Source organism: Equus caballus, chromosome 16 (genome assembly GCF_041296265.1).
Source record: "Equus caballus isolate H_3958 breed thoroughbred chromosome 16, TB-T2T, whole genome shotgun sequence".
Classification (NCBI taxonomy): domain Eukaryota; kingdom Metazoa; phylum Chordata; class Mammalia; order Perissodactyla; family Equidae; genus Equus; species Equus caballus.
In genome coordinates this window covers 70,914,974-70,935,137 of record NC_091699.1, presented here as the reverse complement: position 1 = coordinate 70,935,137, position 20,164 = coordinate 70,914,974, and the positions used below count along the sequence as shown (strand labels likewise).

The window sequence follows — 20,164 nt, the reverse complement described above, 5'->3', positions numbered from 1 at the left end:
CTAATAGAATATATTTCTACATTTCTTCCCACATTTACCTAGAAAGAAATCATCTCTGACCATCTGATTTGAATTCAGTGCTAATCTCCACCTTAACCTCACCCCAAACCTATGAAAGTATGCTGAAAATACAATCTTCAGACTGTTTTTAATGTGGGAAAATAAAAACAAACGAAATCAGCAGGCAGATTTATAGGGAGATGATTTAAAAGTCTTTGTTAGAAAAGAAGTAGTAAATAAAGTGCCCTTTCCAGTTAGGAGAGCAGGAAGCCTGAAGGCTCCGTTCACTTAACACCACCAAAACATCAGTGACAACACTGTGGACTTTTACAATGAGTCACAGAACACGATTATTGAAAATGAAAATACAGTTGAGTTCAAACAGTTCCAAACTTGTAAACTAGTTATATTTCAAAACTTGATCTAGCCACCTTAGTGCTTAGAATCTGGCATTCACTTATCCAATTAATTTATTTTGTATACGGTTTCTAAAATCCCATGATTGTTCATAAAAAGAAAAAGAAGTCACAATGCCACTGAAATATAGAATATCGCTAGCAAATCCAATTCTGAATCAAGGGAAAGCATACTCAAAGGTAATAAAAGAATGGTATCTACACCATTTATATGGACTGAGGACCCCCCCCCCCCGCCCCCCGCATCGATCAAAATCATTGACAGGAGGTGCATAAACACTCAAACAGAGTTGAGCAGCAAACCAGAAATGTGAAAATGCAGCTACGGAGGATGAAGGTCAGGGTACTTTACAATTATTTATTTTTAAATTTCCAGTGCTTTACTGATCTGCAGATATTCATTCCAAAACAAGACAATCAGTATCAATACATTTTTGAAAGGGAATGCCTTTCCCAAAGATATGTATAAATGCATAGCAGTGCTAATTTTAAAGAAAACACTTTGGTGTCTGAGCAGTATATGGACCACACATAGAGTTTGCACAAACATTAGCAAATCGCTTCTACTAAAAATGTAATAGTTAAAGCGAGTCAGAGATTTGTGAAATAAGATTGGTGTTAATATTATTTTTCTCTTAAGTAAAATTTAGGTCTCTCAAACAAATAGTATTTTAAGTTAAAATGTCATCAGTTATCCACCTCTGTTTAGTTCAGTCTCCACAACTTCAGCCAATTGAGTCTAACTTTTGTACTTTTTGCCATATCTCCATACTAATTTTTTTTATGGAATTTTTTAATCAGCACAATTTTTTTAGACTTAAGTAAGTGCATTTCAAAGGGAAACTTTATCAATTCAAAAACAAAAGCCAATTCACTTGTAAGTTAATAGAAGATGATCTTGAAATTTATTATACGTTAATTAAAAAAAAAGTTGAGCATTACCTACTAACATTTTGCCACCAACAGCTCACATACCAACCTCTGAGAAACAGGAGTTTGACTTGGTGGTTCCTGCAGAAGATAGGATTTGGTTACACAGCATATATGCTATTAAGGTTTGGAAGGACAAAATAGCGCCTCTTATTCAGCTGTGGTGTTATGTATGTCTTTTAGAGTATAGTCAATACCACAGTAGAATTATTCAGATGGGACACACATAGCTTTGAAATTATTAAGAAAAAAAGAAAAAAGAAGCATTTTACAATGAAATTCCTATATACACTAGTGAAAGTAAGGTGTGTGTAATTTTAAAGTAAACTGTGGTATTTTTTTGCTTCTTATTTGTGGTTAGCTTTGAGTATATTCTGCTTACTGACTGTATTTCCTTTTTAGATAGGTATATAAACATCATGTCTCTGAGCTCACTTTGTATTCTTATTTTAAGAAACTCGTGTGGTTTCCTGTTCTGCTTTTAATACTTCTCAGCTGTAGTCATATACCTCACATTATAGAAGATTAAGAAAATATCATGGGAGGAATAATTAACTTTAAGACACCAAAAAAGTAGGTGTTGAGAATGGTGATGATTATGTGTGTTCTTATTAGCATATATATAGTTATATATCTAGTTTTTTTTTAGGGAGAAAAATTACAGGTTTTTATCTTATACAGGTACACATATAAGAGATGTGTACAAGTTGTTGAAACTTGAAATTCCACATATCATTATGAAGATTAAAAAGCAAATAATATTTCGAAAAAAATTAAAAGAAGAATGTTTTTAAAAAAACAAATAATGTTTATTGAGCCCTAATCATATACCAGGTACTGTGCTAGCACTTTATCTGTTATTTCATCTAATTGTCTCAAAAATCCTAAGGGAGATAAGGAACTGAGGCTTGAAAAGTTTAAAGTAACTTGCTAAAGGTCACCCAGCCAGTAAGTGTAACAGGTGAAATTCACATACAACTGTGGAATTCTAGAGCCTGAGCTCTACGCGCTTTCAATGACAGATTATAAAAACCATGTTTCACCAAGTCCTTTCAATATTCTGCTTAATGGCTATAATCTAATACATAAATGGACCACTGACTGATCTAGTAGATGGGGGAAATCATTGTCCTGGCTCTGCCGCTTGCTTTCAGATGAAGGCTTTTGCAGATCCTTTAAACTCTGGTCTCCGAAAGGTAGAAATAGTAGTGATCTCATTGTGAAAATAATCAGGCAACAATTAGTACCATCAACACTATCGTTAACGATTACTACAATTACTATTATAGTGAACAAAGTAACATAGTAATGCACTTTAGATGCAGGCTGAAAGGTATATACACAACTATTCCTTCTGCAGTGTGCTTGCTAAATGACACTGTTTTGTCCTGCCAGGTATATGGGTACTGAGGCTCAGCTGATTGAGTACAGTGCAAATAACATCAAGGTCAGGGGTCTGATTTCCTTGTAGGCTAGTTAGCTGTCCACGGTCAGAGACAGAACATGGGCTCAGTGCCAGCCACTTGTGGGGTAGGTTTGGGTGAATGTAGTAATTAGAGAAAAGCATGACTAACATCCAGATCTAGGAGAGATGCCTGAGAGTGAAGTTAGTAAGAATCCACATAAAATGTCTAAATAAGCTGGCTATAGGAAAGCTCCTCAAAAGCAGCACAATCTATCTTGTGATTTAAAAGACAAGTATCTCAATACGTATTGTTAAGTAGTGGCCTATCTAAAATCTGTTCAATGGAAGAAATCTACAAACAGTATTATGACAGAGGACATACATGATACATATATTTCATTTATATAAATTCCTTTATAGCAATATTCCTTTAAAATTATGTTTAGATTGTGTATTCTTTATTATATCATGTTTTACTAAACATTACACATTTGTATTACTGAATATTGTTTTACACAATGCACGTATACTCTAATTTATGGGCTATTTATGGAATTTTTAAGGGCACTGGGACACATTTTTGTCTAATGCACTATCTTTAGAATCAACCTACAAATTAGCTGTGATTCTAGAGTGCAGAATTAAAGAGATTGATGTTGTAATAACAATCACAGTAAGAATGTGCTTTTCATGGATCTGGACATGTTAATAGTTTTTAAATTTTTATAGAGTGTCTAGAACGTATGCAAGAGAAAGATATTCTAATTATAGACAACTGGTCTTGATTCTTTATACAGAAACATTCAGAGAAAAGGGACAATTTATTAATCAGTAATGGCTTGAGAGAAATACGCCTTAAAATGCATCCACTAAAAATCCATCTGAAGTATCATTGGGTTTTTTACCTATAAGAGTCTACCTACCAGAAAGAAAGGGACCGCCTCAGTACATTTAACCACCACATATCCCTCATTCATTCATTGTAGTCTGACTTGTGTTTTATGTATTGTTGTCTAAGCCATTTTACTAGATTATGAACTCATTGAGAATAGGGACTGTTTTTCACCTTTGTGTTCTTTGTAGTGCCTGCACTGAAAGTAATGGGAACTCAAAAACGTTGGATGAATTTTTCTGGTTCTTGGATCAGGTAGCATTCCCATGGTAAATTAAAAAGTGATTTACTAGTTTATAAATCGATCTCTTCTGAGTTTGGTTAGCACAAATTAATTTCCCAGAATTTGATTCCCATGGGTGAACTGATAAAATTAGATTTCAGTAGAATGGTACATGTATCAGGAGGGTACAGGGGACAGTGTTTCTAATAAATTCCTATAAATAGAACTGCACATTTCTCCAGTGCATATCAATGGGATTTTATGATATGCTAACCCTCTTACTTCACCACAGTCTCTGATGTTTTCTTGCATCTTATGATGTCCAAATAGGAATAAGAGTGTAGATTTCTTTTTATTTTTGCCTGTTATTATTGTAAAATAACTCATTTCTTGAATGGTTTTTAAGGTACGTAAATATATTAAAGGAAGAAAATAGAGTTTTTATGTAATCTAGTGATTTTAAAAATTAGAATGATAAGGGGCTGGCCCCGTGACCGAGCAGTTAAGTTCGCGCGCTCCGCTGCAGGCGGCCCAGTGTTTCGTTGGTTCGAATCCTGGGCGCGGACATGACACTGCTCATCAAACCACGCTGAGGCAGCGTCCCACATGCCACAACTAGAAGGACCCACAACAAAGAATATACAACTATGTACCAGGGGGCTTTGGGGAGAAAAAGGAAAAAATAAAATCTTTAAAAAAAAAAATGCATTCTTTAAAAAAAAAAAATTAGAATGATAAATAGACAAAAATAATAATTTTATTTAGCAACTCCCTAAAGACAAAAGGCAGCAAGTTCCATCTTGAAAGTCCCAGCAGATCTGTAATCTGTATACTGTGGATGTAGTTAGCAGGCTGGTGTTTTGAATAGGAAGATTATGGCTCATCACTGAAGTTTCATCCTGGAATGAGAGAAATGAACTTAGAGCTAATATTAACAGGTGATAATTAAATTATGGGTTCTGTATGTTCAGTGTCCTAGACTAAGGCAAGATGAGGCAACTGGAGGCCACTAACTTTAATAATTGGAGTCAGTATCTCTCAAGTAGGATTTTATAGCACATTTGCAATGATTGATTAGTATTAAATCAGAAAATAAACTATTTTCTTACGAAAGCATGTTTTACTAATTCAGCTTCAAGCCTGTATATTTAAAAGTGCAGAATAATTTGTAGGAGGCAATAGGTCTTTTAAAAGGTAAATAAAAAAAAGATAAATATAAAACATTTGTCAAATCCTAAAATCACTACCTCTATTTCTAAACATTATTTGTTTTCTACATTTAACATAAGTTAAAAATAACGTTCAAAATGAAGGCCCATGATTGGTTACCTTTCATTGTAAAGGCTGAGAACAAGAAAAATTTAAACATTCAATTTTATTATTAAAGCTGAAAAATTCTTAATTAAAATGTTCAAGTATTCTGTTAGAAATATTTTATGCCATTAAATTTGACTTCCTGTTTTAAATATTAGGTGGTTATTCCACATTAATTGTATGGGTGGTACTATAGGCATCATATAGGAATTATTTCATAGTAATGACAATCCTCTTTCCAAATAATTTTTTGTTTTGTTTTGAAGAACATTTAATGAACATTTGCATTTATAATATTTTTAAACATCACTGCTACTACATTCACTTTGAAATACTTAATGTCATATGTTTACATTTTGGGTTTTTGTTAATCCCCACCCTCCCTGAGAATTCTGTTTTTGTTATGACTAGAGTGACCACGTAATTTACCATCCATACTTTTGGGGAGTGAAAGGGAATGCTGTCATTAAAAATAAATATGTCAGGACAACAGGTATATAAACAAGGATTTTTATCACCCTAGTAATAGTAGACTATTATTTTAGTACAATTCCTGGGTTATTATATTCCCTAATCACCAAAGCAGTGCATCTCTGGAAAAATGCTTTCAGAATTCCTGCTTCATATAGCAGGGATGCCTGTCTCCTCCCTGCTGCCTACAGTGAGATCTCCCTCAGCTCCGAGTCACAGGAGGTGGTTTTGTGGTTGGTTTCACTGTGGTGTCTCCAGCACCTACCAGGATGTCCAGCACATGAAGATGAAACTAGTGAAATGTCAGGCTCCAGACTAGGAGAAGAGTGTGCTGGAGTTGTGCAAAGCAGTGGTCAGAAATGAAGAGAGTTGGAGGTTGAGGAACAGGGAAGCTGGGCTCTTCTTCCTGTTTAAACTCCACAGGAGGGTGTCTCATTATTCCTCTTCTTACAGGACTGCCAGAATTTGAGCGAGCCCTCTTTCGTTTCCATTTCCACGAATCTGGTGTTGTACTCAGTACCCACACAGAGACTAAAACAAAGACCATTCATAAGAGAAGTGAGGCTGTAAGTCCACCAGGATTCCGTAGTGGGGACTGGGGATGGGGGTTGTGGGCAGATCTGAGGTTTAGGCACCCCTCTTCAGTTCACCCATTTTTCTCTATCCTGCTGCTGAAGACTGTGTTTTGAACAGGAAGGGCTAATCATTTACAGGATAAAAGGTTCAAGAAGGCTGGGAGGGTCAGGTGGGAGGGGAGGAGGGATTGGGAGAGGAGTAGTGGATGTGGTCCCAGGCCATAATAGATTTTATAACTTTAGTGTGGGGGAGGGGGGGAGTGTTTCTGGTGAGATACCTACGTCCATGGCTAGATGCAGGTAGAACAGTCACAAAGATACCCCTCTATCTGGACATATAACCTATAATTAATCCATACCTATATAATTCTTACATATTTTAAACAGGTCTATAATCTTCTAAAAAATAACAGCATGAGTAGGCTTACTCAATTTTTCTCTTGTTCCAGTGATTTTTCACAGCAATGCCTCTGTGCTCCCAGAAAAAAAGAGAGGTCTTGTAGCTTCGCATTATCTTTAAATGTGCTTTTATTGTGTGCTTCTCTGCACTACAGTATTTCAGTGTACAGACCCCATGGTGCACGCACGATCTTTAAAATGGGAAATCTATGTAAGGAAGTTAAATGAGGAAAAAAGAAAAAAAATTCAAAACAGGGTACAAATAGCAAGGTTAAATTGAGTGCTGTTAACCCCCTGCTGATACCAACTAATAGTGCAGAAGCAACAGCAGGAATCTGAAATAGAGGTTAGTGTTGGGAAATTTCAGCTCATGGCAGTTATAAATGAAATACATTGGCAAGTTTTTCTTCCTAGGGTATCACTTTAAAGAACATTTTAAAACTAATATCAAAGATAGTACTAGGTGTATATCCAGTAGAAATTATAAAATCAAGACAATATCTTAGTCTAAAGCATCCATTAGAATTCAAGCGAGTTTTGTCCTGTCTTTAAAAAATTAAGATATATTTTACATACAGCAAAAAGTATAAATATTTTAATTATTCATTATACAGCTCAATGACTTTTAAGGTGAGAATAAACCCATGTAATCAGCAATCATATCAAAGTACTGAACGTTATTACCACCTGAGAAAGTTCCCTCATGCCTCTCGAAACCGTGTCTATTATTATTCAGAAGTTTTGATTCTCTAATTATTCTCAATCCACCTCCAATTCTGTATAAACTACCACATCTGTTTCAAAATTACAGGCTTATTGGAATGCTTCCCTCTGCCTTCACCTCTCTCCAATATATTTCCAGAACAGTTCTCTTCTGCTTTTGGCCTTATTCCCTCATACCCTGTTAAGTGAAAAGCAGCTCTTATTTTATGGATAAGTAAATAATTAACAGTGACATGGTTGCCTTGGTAGAAAACTTGCTACTTTGAGAGTATATATATATATTTGAGAAACTATAAAGAAACAATCAGTGACATTGAGTGAAAAATGTAAAATATACATAATGCTGTATGTAGGGTATAGGTATTTAACAACTCAAAAAACCTCCGTTAGGAATATGTTTGGGGCCGGCCTGGTGGCATAGCAGTTAGGTTCAGGCACTCTGCTTTGGTGGCCCAGAGTTCGCTGGTTCAGATCCCAGGCGAGGACCTACGCACTGCTTATCAAGCCATGCTGTGGCAGGTGTCCCACATATTAAAAATAATAATAATAATAGAGGAAGGTGGGCATGGATGTTACCTCAGGGCCAGTCTTCCTCAGCAAAAAAAGGGAGGATTGGTGGCCGATGTTAGCTCGGGGCTAATCTTCCTCAAAAAAATAAAAAAGAGAAATATGTTCACAACTCCTCGTAGATTTCATTACGTATTAAAAATGCGTAATGAAATCTACTCTAATTTACTCACTTGTTCATCTTTAAAAAACTTTAAATTTTATAAGCAACAGCCTCATTTATTTTTCTTTTCTTTCACTTCCACCCTTTCCCTTCTTTATAAGAAAGCTAAACTCAAGAACAGTTTTCGTTTGCCTATTCATCTTCCTCCTGGTATCTTTGACTCAGGTGTTCTTTGATTGTCTTCATCTCCTTTTCTCCCCATTTCCAGAGCTCAACACATCCTTTCCCCTTATATTCACATGAATCCAGTAGTTCCACCTCCACCACTGGTGGAGCTTATGATTTCCTCCTTCTACAACCAGGTCCTTAAATATTAAAATGCTGTTCTCACAGTTCCCGCTTTTCTCACCATTTCACAGAACATACCTATCCATTCTTCCTTTCATACCATTCCTATGAAAATAAAGTAAAATTCATTTAGAAAGGTTTTAATTATCATGAATTTAATTCTATCCTATTTCCTAGAATATATAGAAAGGCTATATATAAAATACCAGGGTGTTCCCGTCCTAGATTCCCTTTACTATAATGGGGTTAATTTTGTTTTAAATTTAGTCAATGTTTCTTTAGTTTTCTAAATTGCCATTGTTGTCTATAGTTAATCCATTTCAACATTTTATGTTTTGACTCTAAGCTGCTAGGTAGTAGGGAAAGGTGCCCACTGAACTCCTGTTGAACAATGCCTTACTAGAAAGCCACAGGAGAAGTTTAGTTGATGATTCAAAACAGGGACAAACTTAAGACAGAGAGAAAAGGAAATCTGGTAGAAAAGTAATACAGAACTGAGAAAAGACAAAGTTTGATGAAGAATATAGAGAGATTAAGAGAAAAAAATTAAAAGAAGCAGAGTCATTTGGACCAGAGAAACAAAACAATATAACCAAAAAACCCTCTGCCTTTGGTGTAAAAAAAAAAAAAAATAAAAGATGGGGAAACAAAACATGGAATAGAGCAGAAGTGTTCTGGTGACTGAGTTGATATAGCTTTTGAGAAATTTTCATGCCTCTAAAAGAGTGATTAACTATGGACAGAGCTTACCTTTTCCATTTCCCACATGAGGATATTAGTATCTAAAGAGGCAACAAATATAAAATATCTGAGAGATTTGAGAGAACTTTTTTTTTCTCACTAAACTTTGTTTTAATGGGCCTCAAAATTCTGTGACAGATTTTTGGTCAAATTGTTTCTATTAAAAAAATACTACTTTAAAAAACTAGTAACTTAAAGCTGCAGAACACATGCACAGAAAGCAAATGGTCCACAAAACACTCTCCTTTCCTTCTGAAGGTTTTATGATCCACTGTTATCGTTAACAAGTCTTTTGCTATTAAACTTAAATGGCCAATTGAGACACACAATGCTGAGACGGTTCTTCCACCGCTGATTAAGACTGGGGTGGCAGGTATTAGGGATAATATTCATTTAGCCTACTGAGCTTTCTGGGCAGACTTGGTGACCTTGCAAACTCCAGCAGCCTTCTTGCCCACTGCTTTGATGACGCCTACAACAACTGTCTGTCACATGTCACCAACAGCAAAATGACCCAGATGAGGATCTTAGAGAGGCACTCAACACACATAAACTTGCCAGGAACTATATCAACTGTGGCAGCGTGACCATATTTCAAGAATTTGGGGCCATCTTCCAGCTTCTTCCCAGAACAGCGATCAGTCTTCTCCTTTAGCTCAGCAAACTTGCAAGCAGTGTCAGCTCTGTGACAATCCAGCGTAGGTGTGTAGCCAGCACTGATTTGGCCTAGATGGCTCAGGATAATCACCTGAACTGTGAAGTCAGCTGTTTCCATTGGTGGATCATTTTTGCTGTTATCAACCACATTGCCATGACAAACATATTTGACAGAGATGTTCTTGACATGGAAACCCACAATGTCCCCAGGAAGAGCTTCATTCAACACTTCATAGTGCATTTCAACAGACTTTATTTCACTTGTAACGTTGACTGGAGCCAAGGTGACCACCATGCCAGATTTGAGAACACCAGTCTCCACGAGGACGATAGTAATACCACCAATTTTGTAGATGTCCTGAAAGGGCAGATGCAAGGGCTTATCAAATGGATATGTTGGTGGTAAGATGCAATCCAGAGCTTCAAGCAACATGGTTCCACTGGCATTGCCATCTTTACGGGTGACTTTCCAACCCTTGAACCAAAGCATGTTAGTACTTAGCTCCAGCATATTGTCACCATTCCAACCAGAAATTGGCACAAATGCTACCATGCCAGGATTGTAGCCTGTTTTCTTAATGTAGGTGCTGACTTCCTCGGATCTTTTCTGGCTGTAGTGTGGCTCAGTGGAATCCATTTTGTTACCTCTAACAATTAGTTCTTTCATACCCAGCGTGTAAGCCAGAAGGACGTGCCCAGGAGTCTGCCCATTCTTGGAGATACCTGCATCAAATTCACCAACACCAGCAGCAGCAATCAGGACAGTACAGTCAGCCTGAGATGTGCCTGTAATCATGTTTTGATAGTCTCTATGTCCTTGGGCATCAATGATGGTCACATAATACTTGCTGGTCTGAATTTCCACAGGGAGCTATCAATGGTGATACCACAATCACGTTCAGCTTTCAATTTATCTAAGACCTGGGCATATTGAAGGAGCCCTTTCCCATCTCAGCAGCCTCCTTCTCAAATTTTTCGATGGTTCTTTTGTTGATCCCACCAGATTTGTAGATCAGATGGCCAGTAGTGGTAGACTTGCCCAAATCTATGTGTCCAGTGAAGATGTGTTGATATGAGTCTTTTCCTTTCCCATTTTGGCTTAAATTTAGTGGTGATTTTCATGACACTTGTGTTCTGGAAGTAAACCTGTTGCAAAATGAGGAGAATTTTTTTTTTAAGATTTTGTAAAATTGACCTAAAATATATCTAAAACTCCCAGTGTAGAAGATTGGCTTAGAGATTAGGGAACTATATAAATATGAATATATCAGCAATTACACTTACTAGACTAGAATACAAAAGATCAGTCTTCATGCTTTGGGACATAAAAAGATCACTGGATGCAATCAAAATGAAATTTCTCCCCTTCTGTACATTATTGCCCAAGTAGGCAGCTCAAGAGACATTAATGCCTACCTCTAATGGAAGACAGAACTGTGTTCAAAGCAGAAAACCAGACGAGGTGGCTGGATGGCTGGCTTCAATATGGAAATTCCCATATAACTAAAAGCATATCCAAAAAGTATACTTAATGTGTCAGCGGGTTTGGTAGTTTTGAGACATGCTGAGTGAGAAATAATAATAGAGCAAGTCCCTGGGGACATGATGTACCCGAAATATGATGATATGTCTGTAGAACAATGATTTGCAAGAAACTGGCGCCTTTAAAGAGTGTAATTTCATGATTTTTTCTTAGGAGAGAATATAAGAAACCAAAAAATCTAAGCCTGAAAGACGTCTCAGTGACACCTTATGGCTGTATATAAGAAATCTATCATTATTATACATGCTAGAGGACAAAAGCTAAAAACACCCAAGGCAATAAAGCCATAACTTCTGAAGTTTTACTCATTTTCAGAGGCACTTTTCCTGGAAGGCCATTATTCCTGGGACCACAAAGTTCTGTGTGCCTGAGTAACGGGCTAATTTTAGACTCCTTCCTCATAGACTGTTTGATGTTGAAGAGATTTTTTTTTTTAACTATACAAACAGCATCTTTGACCAAAGGCCATCATCAAAGCTGCTCTTTGAATGAGAAATAAAAGTTTCAGACAACTGAAACTTTGCCGTAGGCTGAATCAAGACTAGTATCTGAAATTTCAGATTCCACAGTTATAAAAGACTGTAAAATATCTGTATTTCCTCCATTCAGCTCATGCGTATATCAAGCTGATCCTGGTATTTTAGGGTAATGGGTTATAGAAAAATAGACATTGTAAAATAACTGCAGTGGCAATCACAAGTTTCCATTAAATAGACTTTGGGAAATGGTGTACCTTTCTCTCTCTGAAAATAATAAGCTATTAAAATTGGATGTACTTCATGACATCCAGCAATTTTTTAAAACGTTACTATATTTTATGAGATTTGTTTTAAAATCCAATCTCATTAATTTCACGTCTTCTATTCGATTTTGACTCGAATCTGCTGAAGCAGGGGTATGTATTAGTGGAAAATCTCTCAGTAACAAACTGGAGGAAGAATCATAATTTCTACAAGATTCTTAATAGCCAATGTATATAAACCTAGAAATGTATTCCTACAACTGTGGGATAATCAAATTTTTATGAATTTTATATGTGCCTAAAAGACATTTAATTTATGAAAAAACTCTCATATGAGAAATTAATGCTGTTTTATTTTTAGTGAGGAAGATTGGTCCTGAGCTAACATGTGTTGCCAGTCTTCCTCCTTTTTTTTTTCTCCCCAAAGCCCCAGTACATAGTTGTATATCCTAGTTGCAAGTCATTCTAGTTCTTCTCTGTAGGGTGCCACTGCAGCATGGCTTGATGAGTGGTGCATAGGTCCACGCCCAGGATCCAAACCAATGAAACCCAGGCTGCTGAAGTGGACGGTGTGAACTTAATCACTTGGTCATGGGGCTGGCCCCATGAATGCTTCATTACACCAAAGAAAGGCATAATGTAGCGCAAAGAGCACAAACTTGAGAATTAGAATGGCCTGTCTTTAACTCCTAAGACGCTCATCACCTGTACGTATTTCTTCAATTTCCTTATATATGAAATCAGGATGTTTAGCACCATCCTTGCTAGGTTGTGAGAAAGATTACTATATAAACTGCCTAGTGGGGCAACTGGTACAGAATGGGAGCTTCACAAAAGACAGCCATCACTGTCATCATCATCTTTATCATTTCATAATCTAGTTGGTTTCTATGCTAGGATGATTAATTTTTTTTTTGGGGTGGTGAGGAAGATTGGCCTTGAGCTAACATCTGTTGCCGCTCTTCCTTTTTCCTTGAGGAAGATTGTCACTGAGCTAACATCTGTGCCAATCTTCTATTTTTATGTGGGATGCCACCACTGTGTGGCTTGATGAGCAATGCCAGGTCACCACCCAGCATCTGAACCTGCAAACCCCAGGCTGCCTAAGCAGAGCATGTGAACTTAACCACTGTGCCTTCAGGCCAGCCCCTAGCATTGTAATTTTTATAAAGTGATTTCCATACATAGTGATATAAATAATTAAAAGAGATTAAATGAAATGTTCTATTCTGTTACGAAATATTAATTCATACCAGTTCCTACAATTAAAAAATTAGTAATAGGGAAACAAAAGCCATCACAAAATGAAACTATTAATCAAATGACCACTTACAAAATTAGTCGTAACTCAAATGTTATTTCTCTGTTTAATACCAGTGTCTATATGTATGCCTATCCTATCAAAGACATTGGTTACTCAGAAAATACAAGGCAAATTCACTTATAAAGTGAAATGAAATCATTCAAAAGATTTCATGAAATTAATTAAAGTGATAGTGAAGAACTGCTAGGATTATGGTCCAAGCCACTGGTAACTGGAAAACCAACAAGAGTGGTGACAGAATAAGTTCTTCAGAGTGACTGGACTTTCAAAGGGCTAAGAGAGACCCTTAGAAAGACTAATGAAGCACCTTAATATTTTTTAGAAAAATGTTATCACACTGCAAAAGTCAAATATGCAGTAAAAAAATCTAATGTGCTATGAAGCATACAACATAATTATCCCAATAAAACAAACTATCCTACACTCCTAATTTTCACTATTCTACTAATTAGAACACTGTTTCAGTTATATTACACATTTTCTTAATTGAATTAAAATCTTATTTTTCTAATTTTTCACAGTTTATTCTGAATGTTTGATCCTGGTTTTAAGTGATTTCACTTTAAGAAACGTTTTCATGGAATTACCTCAGAGAATAAGTACCTAGTATATATGAAATAAAGTTTATATAAAAATTGTTAAAATTTTTAAGTTACATTAAGTAGTATGAATGGTACTCTGTATTCTCACGTAACACTCAAATAGATGATTTTATATGAAGTGGTTCTTTGGCTATATAAAGAATATTCAACAATATCTTGAACTTATGAAAAGAAATTTCTTCTGAGGAGTTCAAACTGCTTTATATAGAATTTACAAGTTGGCCCATCTTCGGCCTGAAATAACTTTTGGGTTTTTTTGTCTAACAAAGACTACTGTTCATTCAAAAGAGCCTGAAAACCCAGAATAACCATGGTAAATCCAAACTAGTAATTTTTCCAAATACGGTTGCACCTCATTTATCTGACACCACCGGAAAATGAAGTATTGACTGGAAAACCCAGCAGGATTCTAAAGCTGGTCCTGCTGGTCTCCCCCATAAGCCCCTCAGGAAGGTTTCGTTATGCTTTCTTCCTTGCTCCCTAGTAGTATTTAGAACACAACCAATGAAATACTATATTGTATTCGAATTATTTGCTTACATGTCTGTTTGAACGATAACATAGTAAACTCTTTGAGGACAAAGAGGATGTTTCATTCATCTTTATATCCATAGCATTCAGTACAGGTTTGGCATACAGTAGAAATGCAATTAATCTTTGTCACATAAAGGAAGGAAGGAGGTGGGGAGGAAGGACTCAGGCTTTTTTTTTTTTTTTTTTTAACATTGACAGTTTTTTTTAACAAATTTTTCTAAATTATAGCACTCTCTTTTTCTTACTGTACAGCGTGAACTAAACGTGCCTGTTAAACTTTTTTGGATGACCAAGGGTCGTAGTTTGGAACATTACTTATCACTCTATGCTATAATAATGATGCCTTCCACTGCTGTTCAAATGCTTTGGTTGAACTTTCCAAGAATTCATTACTGTGGGGCCTTTCCAGTTGGGGATACCTCTTCTCATCTGCAGGAAGAACTTAAGATTGACAAGGAAAACCAGTTAAACAAGCACGTGAAACTAGTAACCTTAACACTGAGGATAGTCCTGGATCCCAGTGACATGGCTGGTTCTGTGGCAGTTCAGAGGTCTTCTCCATGTTCCTAAGGATTCAGGGATTTGTTCCTACATTGAGTTTAGAAAGCTAGTTCATGTTTAATTGTATTATCTATGTTTCATAAATATTTCTCTTCTCAGTACAGTAGAATCTCACATTTTCAAAGTGTCCGCAAGATGCAGGTATTTTTTAAATAATTTAAATGCTTAATTATATTAAAAACAAAAAAATCTTAGTGCTCAGCTAAGAATTACACAAAGATAAAAATGTATCATTTTGCAATGTCCAAGAGAAAGGAAAAAAAGACAAGTTTTGTATCTTAAGTATTGGTTTTTAACATACTACAAATGTTTATTTTGTAGATCAAGGTCCATTTCAAATATGCTGCCATCAAAGCAGTTTCCAAAGTCCACAGATACCAGTTATAGAGGTCATGAGAAGTTTCTCAGAAGTTACTTTTCATTTAGTTCCAACAGAAGGAACAAGTAGATAGTGCTTTGTTTAGAAAAGAAACTTGCACAGTAAGCTAACACCAGCCCATTCTTATCTGACTCAGGCCTGAGAAACCTAGGTGATCTCTCCAGGACCCACTGCCTGGTACAAACCTATCTTTACTACTCCACACTAGAAAAACCTGCCAGAACTATGTTTCTCAAAGCAGATGCTACACTAGAGCTGGTGGGACCAGAACTCTGCTACTACCCTTAGCAACACCACAGTCCTGAAAGTGCAAGGAACATGAGCAAAGACAGAAAAGTAGTAGTTTGTCCAGGGTCTATGAAAAGTAGCAAAGAAAGAACTCTGAAAAAAATGTAAGGCTCATGATGTTGAGTAGTTGAAAAGAGGGCTGAGGGCTGGCTGCGTGGCAGAGTGGTTAAGTTTATGCACTCTGCTGCGGCAGCCCAGGGTTTCACTGGTTTGGATCCTGGGTGCAGACATGGCACCACTCATCAGGCCATGCTGAGGTGGCATCCCATATAGCACAACTAGAAGGACCTACAACTAGAATGTACAACTATGTACTGGGGGGCTTTGAGGAGAAGAAGAAGAGAAAAAAAGATTGGCAACAGATGTGTCTCAGGGCCAGTCTTTTAAAAAAAAAGAAAAGAAAAGAGGGCTGAATGTAGGATGAGATCAGATCATGGCTCATTCGTGATCAATCCCCTTGTCCCTGACACTCCCACACCCACCCCAAATCTCAGAAATAGCAGAGTATATGTGAAAAGAACATACATGAAGGTTCGAATTTTGCTTTTAATACTTAGTGCCCTTTGGCAATTTATTGAATATATCTGAGCCTCAGTTCTTATAGGGTTAGACTAGGGTTAAATGAGATACCATATATAATAATAAATAGGTGACCATGCCTTGACATAAGCAAGCACTCAGTCCATGTTTGTTTGTGGCACATAATTTAAAGCATATGATGTACTTTTTTTGCTTTCCTTAGAAACAAGTGTTTAGTTATTTAAAGACCTATTTTCAGTTCTCTTGTGATATTCTGACAGCTACTTTTTAAATAAAAGAGATAGATATAAGCAAAATAGAAAGCATGATTGCTTTTAACCATGTAGTTTAATAAATTACTTTGTAATTTTTAGTTATAGAACAAGTATATCAGTTTGATACCGACAGACTCAAATCCTAAAAAAAGTCCTAAAATAAAAGACTCAACTATTCAGTTTTTTGCAAAGGTACATATGGATATCTTTGATGGAACTATTTGAAACTCATTTTCACCACTTCTTTTAAAGAGATTTATAGACTATTTTATTGTGACAAATGTATTAGATGTTTCTAAACTGATTTTATTTGCAGGGCTTAATGAATTTTATGAACCATCATACACAAAACTATTTTTTAAAAGCTTAGTTTACTATATTTATTTTGTTCTGAGACATTTCAACAAGGCAGAGTAGCTACACTATTGAATACCGTATGGGCATTTTAACAGACCTTTCTATAAAAAAATTTTAATTCTCAATTTTAAACTCAAAATTTAATTCAAATTTTAATTCAAAATTAACTACTGACAGAACAACAAAAGGCTACCTGGAGTATATAAATATTTTTTTCAGGTGGTCCTATATCAGTTTTCTTCCTCTTTTAAAAATAGATTTCCTTCTGTTTTTGAAGATGAAATAATTTCAGATCGGAAATTTCTACCTAAATATAGATGATAAATGTTTAGGAATCATTAAGAGTCAGTCAAATAAAAAAAAAAAGCTGGAGTCAAGTAACTCCCTAAAGATATACCTGTGGTTTTTCTAGTTCTTTTTAGTATCTCTTCATTCAACATATTTGTTTTCTAAAAATAGTACCTGCTGATTGAGAGCTCTCGTGTGAAATTAACGGCTGTATCAGAAAGGCTATGCTACCGGACTCCTCAAATCCTCTTTGGAATGTAATTCTACATATACAATTAAGACAGATATAAATCTGCCTATTATACTAGATACTATTGGGAATTGAAAAGGAATCAAATACTTAAATATTTTCTGTGGATATGTTTGCAATCTCATTTATGTGTATGTGTAAATACACACATACACACACACACACACTTCTCCAGGCACTGACCTTCTCAGGACTCAGTAAATGATAGCTGTTAGAAAAAGGAATTAAGTAAGTGATCAGACAACAGGTAAGAAAACACATACGGTAAGAAACATCATTACAATTTCTTGTTTCTCAGAAGTCAGTAAGTCTACACACAAACTTTTCATTGCGCACACAGGGTGTGCTGATGACTTAGTATTTGTCCATTCTGGTTCCCTATTCCTTGTGGCCCATGGAAGGATTATACTTCCCTCCTCCTTGCACTTGAGCAAGACCAAGAGACAATTTCTGGCCAGTGGGATTTGGGCCAGGTGAAAGCATTTAATTGCCAGTTTGAGACCCTCCACTCTTGTCTTCCCTGCCATGGCAATCATGGTACTATATAATCAAAGCAGCCTGGATTACTAAACTACCAACATTGTGTCAGTAGCCTGGAAGAATCACCCAGGTACACAGTGTGTATGTGTAGTGAGAAATAAACTTTTGTTGTGTTAAATAACTGAAATTTTGATGCTGTTTGTTATCCAGCATAACTTAGCCTGTCCTGATTGGCAGCAGAGATTTAATGTTTGTTTTTCCACCAATGGCTGGTTCCCAAAGCCGTTTGGAGTTTACATGAGGTTTTCTGAAAGAGGAGAATAGTCTCATACAAAAATTTTACAAAGTAAAGGGTACTGATGAGAAGGAGAAGAAAACCTTTTGGCGCTATTTAAAAGAAAGATGAGGAGGTGAAGTCAAGGAATATACTTTTGGGTATAGGAAGAAATGAAATAATCAACAAAAGTAAATTCTGGAGAAGTGTTTTCAGGGAACATGAAAGTGAGGAATTTGTCTGCAGTTAGTATCAGGATATAACACGATAGGCTGACAGCAAGATGAAGCCTCAGTCCTGACCTCTTTCACTTACCTCACAGGGCCCAACTGCAGGTTTAGTCTGTGCAACTCTGGGGTTCATTTTTGAATGAGCGTGAAATATTGGTCTACTTCACAACCAAGATTTCTTTGTTACCAGTGACTCTTTCTTGCTCCATAGGTGCCTGTCTGGTTCACACTCTTGATCATCTGATTACACTGGGTAAATGCCACCCTATTTCTTGACGCTTTTCCTAGTTTCTATTCAGTGTCTTCCCCTGGTCCTGAGGATGGTCCTGAGACTACCTTTCTTGCTCAGAACTTACAGCTTCATATGTAAAATAAAAACCTTTAAGAGATGGTATAATACCTAACAATAAAAATCAGAAAATCTTAGATGATTTACATGAGAGCTAAAATTTTCTTTATGTAGTTACAGAGGATATGTACATACTTCATACACTGCTTTATATGGTCAGTAAATAGACATGAATGGTAACATGATATTTTTTATCTTTTAAGGTTAATGGTGTAGAAAAAGGAGGAGTCAGTATTAGTCATGCAGTACAGGTTTTATTGATCAGGAATTTTAATTTGTATGGTGATTGTGACAGTATTATTATTTGATGTTTTCTATCATAGAGGGTATAAATTGGCCAGTCCCAATCTAGGGTATGCAAAGAAAGGTAACTTTATTTTCTAAGTGATCTCTTTGTAGTTACAGGCTGCCATTCCAAATCATAGTATAAAATACTCAACTTTATCTTTGAAAAAGATCTCTCAGTATCTGCTCATTTAAAGTAATTTGTTTTGACTAATTATTCAATCTATAAAAATTTCTCCTCCTCTCTATGATTCTCCTCTCCCTTCTTAATCAAGTTAGCATTTGAGCACAGGGGGAGGCATAGACCTGCTTGCTGTCCTTCCAGTGAGGTGTTTCATGGGCTTGACTTCTGAGCCTCATGCCTTGTCCTCACTATATCCACTTGGTCAGTAGGAAAGCTGTGCCAGGAGTTGCAGAGGTGTACAGTTCTCTGTTCATGAGCAATCTGCACTCAGCTGCCGCCTTCTCACTCTTGAAGCTGAGTGAATTTCAGTCCTGCACATCCCCTCAGCACTTCCAAATTCTAAAGGGGACCTCGAAACTTGGTTGCTTTCTCTCCACTACCCTGGAGTGTGTGGAGCCCTGTAAAAACTGCCCCCTGGCCCATTTGCTGGGGAACGCCCTCTCATACTTCATTCCTCTTTCCGTTACTACTGTGCCATGATGAATGCAGCACTTGTTCCAGACAGCACTTTCTGAAAGGCTTCTGGTTTTTGCAGCCTCTTCTCGCAAGGAAGCCAAGCACCAGCCTGAAAGATTGGGGATTCTCCCTTAGTTTTTCTGAGGGTTCTGTCTTGTTCCACCTCTAGTGTGAAAGCCAGAGAGAATGAAGGGAACTTAATCCCTCCTCAGGACCCAGGCATCGTTCTCACCCTAGGCTTATCCACTTGGAATCTCTCTCCGTACCTCAGCCCTCCTAGACCTGAAAGGGATGGAATTTCCTTTGCAGGGTATCTGGAATTATTATTCTCACTATGATTATAATATAATTAGTCCTCCAAATTTGTTTTTTCTTATGTAAAAACTCAGCTTTGGAAGTTCTCAAAAAACCTTTTCACCATTTGAAAGCCTGCCTTATAAGCTTTGGACTTAAAAAAGAAAATCTTTCAAACTCAAAGTT

At 36.5% G+C, this 20,164-nt stretch overlaps 1 protein-coding gene and 1 pseudogene across 4 annotated transcripts in view; one reads left to right on the top strand and one right to left on the bottom strand.

The window, feature by feature from the left end:
- LOC100061057 (ubiquitin-conjugating enzyme E2 E2) overlaps window positions 1-20,164 on the top strand; it is a 343,291-nt gene that overhangs the window by 112,570 nt on the left and 210,557 nt on the right. The gene's annotated exons all lie outside the window — the stretch shown is intronic.
- On the bottom strand, window positions 9,383-10,857 carry LOC102150722 (elongation factor 1-alpha 1 pseudogene; annotated as a pseudogene).